Source organism: Otolemur garnettii, unplaced genomic scaffold (genome assembly GCF_000181295.1).
Source record: "Otolemur garnettii isolate 467f Iridium unplaced genomic scaffold, OtoGar3 scaffold00080, whole genome shotgun sequence".
In the NCBI taxonomy this organism is placed as follows: domain Eukaryota; kingdom Metazoa; phylum Chordata; class Mammalia; order Primates; family Galagidae; genus Otolemur; species Otolemur garnettii.
This window is the reverse complement of record NW_003852475.1, coordinates 3,795,359-3,803,342: the sequence shown is the minus strand read 5'-3', so window position 1 is coordinate 3,803,342 and position 7,984 is coordinate 3,795,359. Positions and strand designations below refer to the sequence as shown.

The 7,984-nt window shown below is 41.2% G+C and overlaps 1 protein-coding gene across 4 annotated transcripts in view; it reads right to left on the bottom strand.

Annotated features, from left to right (window-relative positions):
* R3HDM1 (R3H domain containing 1) overlaps nt 1-7,984 on the bottom strand; it is a 153,186-nt gene that overhangs the window by 28,230 nt on the left and 116,972 nt on the right. The window lies entirely within an intron of this gene.

Sequence of the window (7,984 nt, the reverse complement as noted above, 5' to 3'; positions counted from 1 at the left end):
TTGAACCTGCCAGGCTCAGGGTGTATGTGGCTGGTGCTGTAACCATTGTGCTACGGATGCTGAGCTGATATTTCTTAATTTAAACAATTTTTTGCACTAAAAAATACAACTTTATATACAACTATTGAATTACAAAGATTATAAGGAGATATGTTAAATAACACCATGGCAATGCAATCAGTAAAATCCAAACTACAGACTTTGTAAGACAAATGTATAAAACAAATTATTTGTAAGGTAGTAACAGAACAATGCTCAATTTAGTGGTTGTGGCTGATTCTTCATCATTTTCACTTTTTTGTATTTTCCAAGAAAGCATATATGAATTTCATGGTTGTAAGAAATATATACTAAAAATGCTTTCTGAAAACTGACTGAAAAGTTTGACTTTTAAATATTGTATAAGGGATTTAATTTTACCTAACTGAATCTGCTTCAGAAATCTTCAGCAAGTGTTAAGAGATGTTGATAATGACATTCTACAATATAAACTCCACTTCATTTGAGGATCAGAAGCTTGGCAGGCTTATTGATTATGGAAAAAAATATTAGCTTTCTGCTTCATAAACTTTCTACAAGTCAAGGTGATGTCCATTTTACTTTTATTTATTGTTCTTGAGACAAGAGTCTCATTTTGTTGCCCTTGGTAGAATGCCATGACGTCACAACTCACAGCAATCTCAAACTTCTGGCCTCAAGTGATTCTCTTGCCTCAGCCTCCCTAGTAGCTAAAACTACAGGTGCCCACAACACCTGGTTATTTTTAGAGATGGGGGGGGTCCTCACTCTGGCTCAGGCAATCCACCTGTCTCGGTCTTCCCCAAGTGCTGGGATTAGTCATGAGCCACTGCGCCTGGCTGGTGATGTCCATTATATATTTTTGTGATGAGGACACATATATACTTAGGACAATATAAATAAATTTGCAACTAATCAGAATTTGATTAAATGCTATGCTCAGTTAATAAAAATAAATGGCAAAACTTTTATTGTACAATATTTGGGTGCTGGGTAAGGTAGCTATAATTCTAGCACTTTGGGAGACTGAGGAGGTGAGGTTAGGATCACTTGAACTCAGGATTTTGAGACCAGCTTTGGCAACATAGCAATCCTCCATCCATACAAGAATAAAAATAAAGAAATTGGCTGGCCTGCTAGTACATGCGTGTAGTTGTAGCTATTTGGGAGGCTGAGGCAGAAGGATAGCTTAAGACCAGGAGTTGGAGGCTGCAGTGAGCTATGGTCATACTACTGCACTCTAACTTAGGTGACAGAGTGAGACTCTATCTGTATAAAACAAAAACAACAAAAAAATTTGAGTTTACTTTTCAATGTTAACGGTCAATTTACTTGGACTTTTCAGTTAAATGCTGATTTACAGAAATATTTGATTGGGCATGGTGGCTCACACCTGTAATCCCAGCACTGTGGGAGGCTGAGGCAGGTGGATTGCTTGAGCTCACAGATTAGAGATCAGCATGAGCCAGAGTGAGACCCTATCTCTAAAAATAGCCAGCCATTGTGGAGGACACCTGTAGTTCCAGCTACTCGGGAGGCTGTGTTGAGAGAATCGCTTGAGCCTAAGAGTTTGAGGTTGCTGTGAGCTATGACACCAAGATACTCTACTGAGAATGACAAAGTGAAACTGTGTCTCAAAAAAAAATTCATTTATATTACCCTCAAATGTGAATTATTAAAAAAAAAACCTCAATATGACTAAAAAAGAAAATATTGAAAAAAAAAAGAAAAAGGAACAGGATACCTGACCTAAGACAGTTGCTTTCATGGAGCACTGAATGTAGCTTTGTGTTTCCTAGCAGCTAAGACAAAATGGTGAACCCAGAGGATTGTATAATTCTGCCAGGATGCTAAGGAAACTAGGCAGTTAAGCCTGTGGCAGGTGCTGGATTATAGAATATCATAACTGTATTCTATTATAAATTGAAAGCATGTAGTTATAATTATAGAGCAATCAAGTCTCTTAATACCACATATGAGACACAATTCATGTATTACTAGGAAACTTGGGAGCTGGGCTAGGAAACTTTGGCCACTTTCCATTTAACAAATAGGTAGAATACAGAAGTATGAGAGAGAAGGGCTAATATTCTCCTTAAAAAGGTACACTGAACTTTTTTTTTTTTACAGTCAGAATCTCATTTTGTCACCCTCAGTACAGTGCCATGGCATTACAGCTCACAGCAACCTATGGCTTTTGGGCTCAGGTGATTCTCTTGTCTCAGCTTCCTGAGTAGCTGGGACTACAGGCGCCCACCACAACACTTGGCTCTTTTTTTGTTGCTGTTTGACTGGGCCCTTGGTATATGGGGCTGGCACCCTAGTCACTGAGCCACAGGTGCCGGAACACGGAACTTTTCAAATATTTAAACAAGTATGAAAGCCCCAAAGAGTCTACATTTAGCAGAAAAAGATGCCTTTGGCTTGAGAAATTGGTAGGGCAGGCTTCTTCAAATACAATCTACCACAAAGATGTCTCTGTGCTCCTGATTCTGAGATAGGCCCTGTTTCAACCAGCCCACCAGGATGAACTAGTTAGTTACTATCAAGTAGCTGTGTTAGTAGACCTGTTCAATATGTAACCTTACCATTTCAATGAAGTGGTGGAAAACATTTATCAAACAATAATTATAGTTTTAGCATAACGCATCCTACACTACTCTTCTGGGCAACAATTTAGCTACTTATGGTTGCTTCTAGACTGAGACTGTAAAACTGCCATTGGCATTGGGGATGGTGCTTATTTGATATAGTTGAAGAACATGCATATTGTTCTCCTGACAACTTCATTAGATCTTTTAAATAAAACTTCAGGAATAAAAATGGATAACAGTATCATTTCATACTTTCTGAATAAAAATTTCAGCTATTAGAGAATATTTGACATGACAACATGAGGAATTCTGCTGACCTGTGAAATGGGTGAGTTCCCAGCCCATCTCCCAGTCCTTCTCCCTCCCCCAGGGTCGTCTTCGAGAAGAGGCTTCCCAACTCATCCCCCGGACCCCTCCAGCCTCCCAGAGTTGATTCCGAAAACAGGCTTCAGAACAAGAAAGTACGAAAAGTCCCAAGTTCAAGTTCTCGGTTGACAAATAACGGTGAAAACTTACCCAAATTGTAACTCCTAAGCTGTAACCCCATCCTGAACTAACCAACCATATCTTGTTTCTGTATTAGCATGATCTCTCAGCTATGAAAAAAATATAAAAAGACAGCCTGCCCCCTACTTGGCTGCCAACTGTCTCTCAGAGTAGTGGCCCCCTGTACAGAGGAAATAAATCACCAATCGATTGCACTTAAGTGGAGTCTAAGTCTATCCTTTAAGGTAGTGCCGGTTACGACATCTGGAGGCCCCAGTGAGATTTAAGCCATAGAGCACTCAGATACCTGGTAGTCCTTGGCCCTTCCCCCGGGTGGCCCTTCCCCCGGGTGACCCTTGGAATTCCGAGGGGAGGTACCCCCTGAAGATGTCCCAGGGGCCACAGGTCCTGAGGACCCCTGGGAAGGAGTCAAATGACAATTGACAAATGGTGAATTCCTTCTGACCTCTGGAGGTAAGGAAAAGCCGGCTTCCAAATTTCTCTCTGGGAAACTGCAGTTCTCTGTTCTGGTGAGGGAGCAGGAAGGTCAGACGTGACATAACTTCCCCTTCCAAGACCCCACAGGATGCTGTGGTGAGTCCCTGGTCTGTTAAGTTTTCTCCTCTAGACTCACTGGGGGTGAGTCCTTGGTAGGTCCCCGTTTCCTGTGTTCACCCCTTCGTATGTTGGTGAGATTGTGTGAAACCTGTCAGTCATTTTGTATTTGATTTGTCAAGGCCCCAGTCCACTGACCCTGAACACTTACTTGAGTGGATCATGGAGCAATTCTTTCAGGGAACTCTCTTAGATTTCAATCCGGGAGAGATCTCTGTGTTTTCCTTCCCCTTCCTTTTCTTATAAACTGATCATTTACTATCCCTAAGACTGGTTATCACTTTTGTTCTTGTGTGTCCAATATCACTTACATACTGGTGCACCTTCGACTTGTTAAATTTATGTTTGTCCTACTATTATTTCCAATGGTTTGTCAGAATTCCTTTCAAGGATTAGTCAATTCCAAGTCTGGGTGTCAACATTTCTGTTTTCTTGTCTGTCAACATGACAACGTACAATTTGTTTTAACCCAGGCTACAGCCACTGGTTGTGGCTGGGGTATGAGAGCCGCTTTTCACCCTGGGGGTGGCTGCTGGGAATTTCTCAGTATAACTCACTGGAGCATTTTGGATTTTTGGATTAGGGATGTTAAATGGGAACTACTATGTAAATATTCCAAAACCGTAAAAAATCTAAAACACTTCTGGTCTCCAGCAAACTCAATCTCTACATCTAATAAATGAGTTCAACAGCTTGCAGGATACAAGATCAATATACAGAAATAAATTCTATTTCTGCACACTTGCAATGAAAAATTCGAAAATGAAATGAAAACAATTCCACTTACAGGAAAATCAAAAAGAATAGAATAGTTAGGAATAAATTTAATAAAAGAAGTACAAAATTGGCTTGGCACCTGTTGCTTAGTGGTTACGATGTTCGCCACATAACTGAGATTGGCAGGTTTGAACCCACCCAGGTCTGCTAAACAATGACAACAACAACAACAAATAGCTGGGCACTGTGGCTGGTGCCTGTAGTCCCAGCTACTCGGGAGGCTGAGGTAAGAGAACTGCTTAAGCCCAAGAGTTTGAGGCTGCTGTGGGCTGTGGCATCAGCAGCCTCAAAATTGGGAGGTTTTGAGTCCTTCAACTTCATTCTTTTGTTTTTCTTTCTTTCTTTATTTTTTTTTAGAGACCGACTCTCACTTTATCACCTTTAGCTGTGGCATCACAGCTTACAGCAACCTCCAGCTCCTAGGCTTAGATGATCCTCTTGCCTCAGCCTCCCAAGTAGCTGGGACTACAGGTGCCTGCCACAATGCCCAGCTATTTTTTTTGTTGTTGCACTCTGGCCTGGGCTGGGTTTGAACCTGCCACCCTCGGTAAATGGGACCGGCACTCTACCCACTGAGCCACCAGCGCACGCCCTCAACTTCGTTCTTTATCAAGATTGTTTTGGCTAGTCAGTCCTTTGTAATTCCATGTAAATTTTCCAATCAGCTACTCCGTTTCTACAAAGAAGTCAGCTGGGGTTCTGATTGGGACTGAATCTGGATTAATTTAGAGTATTGCTGTCTTAACTATCTTAAGTCCTTCATTCCATAAACACAGATAGTTTCCTTTTTTTTTTTTTTTTTGCAGTTTTTGGCCGGGGCTGGTTTTGAACCTGCCACCTTGCCACCTCTGGCATGTGGGGCCAGCGCCCTACTCCTTTGAGCCACAGGCACCACCCCCCTCTTCTTTTTTTTTTTTCTTGAGACAAGAGTCTCAAGCTGTCACCTTGGATAGAGTGCTATGTTATCACAGCTCACAGCAACCTCCAACTCTTGGACTTAAGCAATTCTTCAGCCTCAGCCTCAGCCTCCCAAGTAGCTGGGATTACAAGCGCCAGCCACAACACCCGGCTATTTTTTTGTTGTAGTTGTTGTTTAGCAGGCCCAGGCTGGGTTCGAACCTGCCAGCCCTGGTTTATGTGGCCAGTGCCATAACCACTGAGCTATGGGCACTAGCCCACTCCTAATATCTTGAAAATTTTGAATTCATTTACCTTTATGTTATTGTTTATTATAATTCAGTCTTTTTGTTTTTAGTGTTTCAGGTTAATTGAGGGTATAAAGAATTAGATCACAATGTTTGCATTTGTTAGGCAAAGTCCTTCTTATAATTGTTTCCTATCCCAAGAGGTGTGCCCTACAACCCCAACACTGTACCCATTAAGTGAGAACACACCCTTCCCTAGGGTGTGTCATTGTTGTTTGGCCAGCCCAGGCTGGCCCTGGTATATGTGGCTGGTGCCCTGGCCAGTGAGCTACAGGTGCTGGGCCTTTTATTTAGATCTTTTCTTTGTTTTCTTTAGTTTATTTCTGAATACTATATTTACGTGCTTCAGAAATAAAAAAGGAGCACAGCTCCGTGGCTCAAGCCTGTAATCTTAACACTCTGAAAGACCAAGGCAGGAGTATTGCTTAAGCTCAGGAATTCCATACCAGCCTGAGTGAGACCCTCATCTCTACTAAAAATAGAAAAATGAGCCAGGTCTTAAAGGTGGGTGGCTATAGTCCCAGCTACTCAGGAAGCTAAGGCAGGTGGAGCACCTGAACCCAGGAATTTGAGGTTGCTATCAGCTATGGCTCACTCCATGGAACACTACCGTGGGACAACAGAGTGAGACTATCTCAAATAAATCAATAAAATAAGATATACAGTCAGAAATTTTCTACTGGCTCCTAGTATCCCTTCCCTTCACTCCTTGGCTAATAAGGGATCACTTTCTCATACAACTTTCACAAATCTTTGTATATACATATAACAGAGTGTAAGTATTCTTATCCTTGTCATCTTTTTTTTTTTTAAACACAACAGTTTTACAGATTAAGAAGATATGCACCTATTTGTTTTACTTAACCATATACCTTGGAGTTGCTTTCACAGTGTTATATAGAGTATCTTGAAATCTTGGAGTGGTTTTTTGTTTGTTTGTTTTTAGGCAGACTCTTACTTTGTCACCCTTGGTAGAGTGCGGTTACATCACAGCTCACAGCAGCCTCAAACTCTTGGGCTTAAGCAATTCTCCTGCCTCAGTCTCCCAAGTACCTGGGACTATGGGCGCCCACCACAATGCCTGGCTATTTTTTTGGTTGTAGTTGTCATTGTTTGGCATGCCTGGGCTGGATTCAGACCTGCTGAGCTACAGGCGCTGAGCCTTGGGGTTTGATTTTAAGACAGAGTCTCGTTTTATCAACCTTGGTAGAGTATGATAGCTCACAGCAACCTCCAACTCTTGGGCTCAAGTAATTCTCTTAACCTCAGCCTCCTGAGTAGCTGGGACTACAGGCACCCGCCACAATGCCTAGCTATTTTTTTTGGTTGTTGCAGTTGGGCCGGGGCTGGGTTTGAATCTGCCACCCTCCATATATGCAGCCAGCACCTTACCTACTGAGCCATAGGTGCTGCGCAGCTTGGGTTTTCTTTTTTTAATATCACTAATAAATTTGATAATTTAGATGAAATAGATACATTGAAATAAATGCTGTTAACAGAAATTGACAAAAGAAGACACAGAAACATCTGAATTATTTTTTATCTTTTACAAAAATTTAAATCATATTTAAAATCCTCCCACAAAGAAAACTATAGTCCCCCAGGGCTTCATGGGTGAAGACTGCCAAACAGTTGAAGAAAAAATTACATCAATCTTACACTAACTCTCTCGAAGAATAAAACAAGAAAATATTGCCAACTTAATTTATGAGATCACTGCAACCTTAATACCAAACGTTAAGAAGATCATCACAAAAAAAAAAAAAAATTAAGAAGACAGACAAACTTTCTCAAGAGCATAGATGGTATACTAAAAATAACGAACTAAATCCAAGCTTAGGTTATTCTTGGAGAGCAAAAATATCTAAATATTTGAAAATCAGGTGGGTTAAGCGGCACTCGCGGCTCAGTGAGTTAAGGCACCAGCCCCATATACCGAGGATGGTGGGTTGGAATCCGGCCCCGGCCAAACTGCAACAACAACAAAAAAATAGCTAGGTGTTGTGGCAGGTGCCTGTAGTCCCTGCTACTTGGGAGGCTGAGGCAAGAGAATCGCCTAAACCCAAGAGCTAGAGGTTGCTGTGAGCTGTGACACCATGACACTCTACCGAGGGTGACAAAGTGAGACTTTGTCTCTTAAAAAAAAAAAAAGAAAATCGGGTATAAATCATCATATAAGCATAATAAAGAAGAAAATCTATAGTCACCTTAAAACACATTTATAATTAAGGTAGAAATTTAGCAAACTAAGGAATACAGGGATATTTCTTAACCTGATATAGGATATTT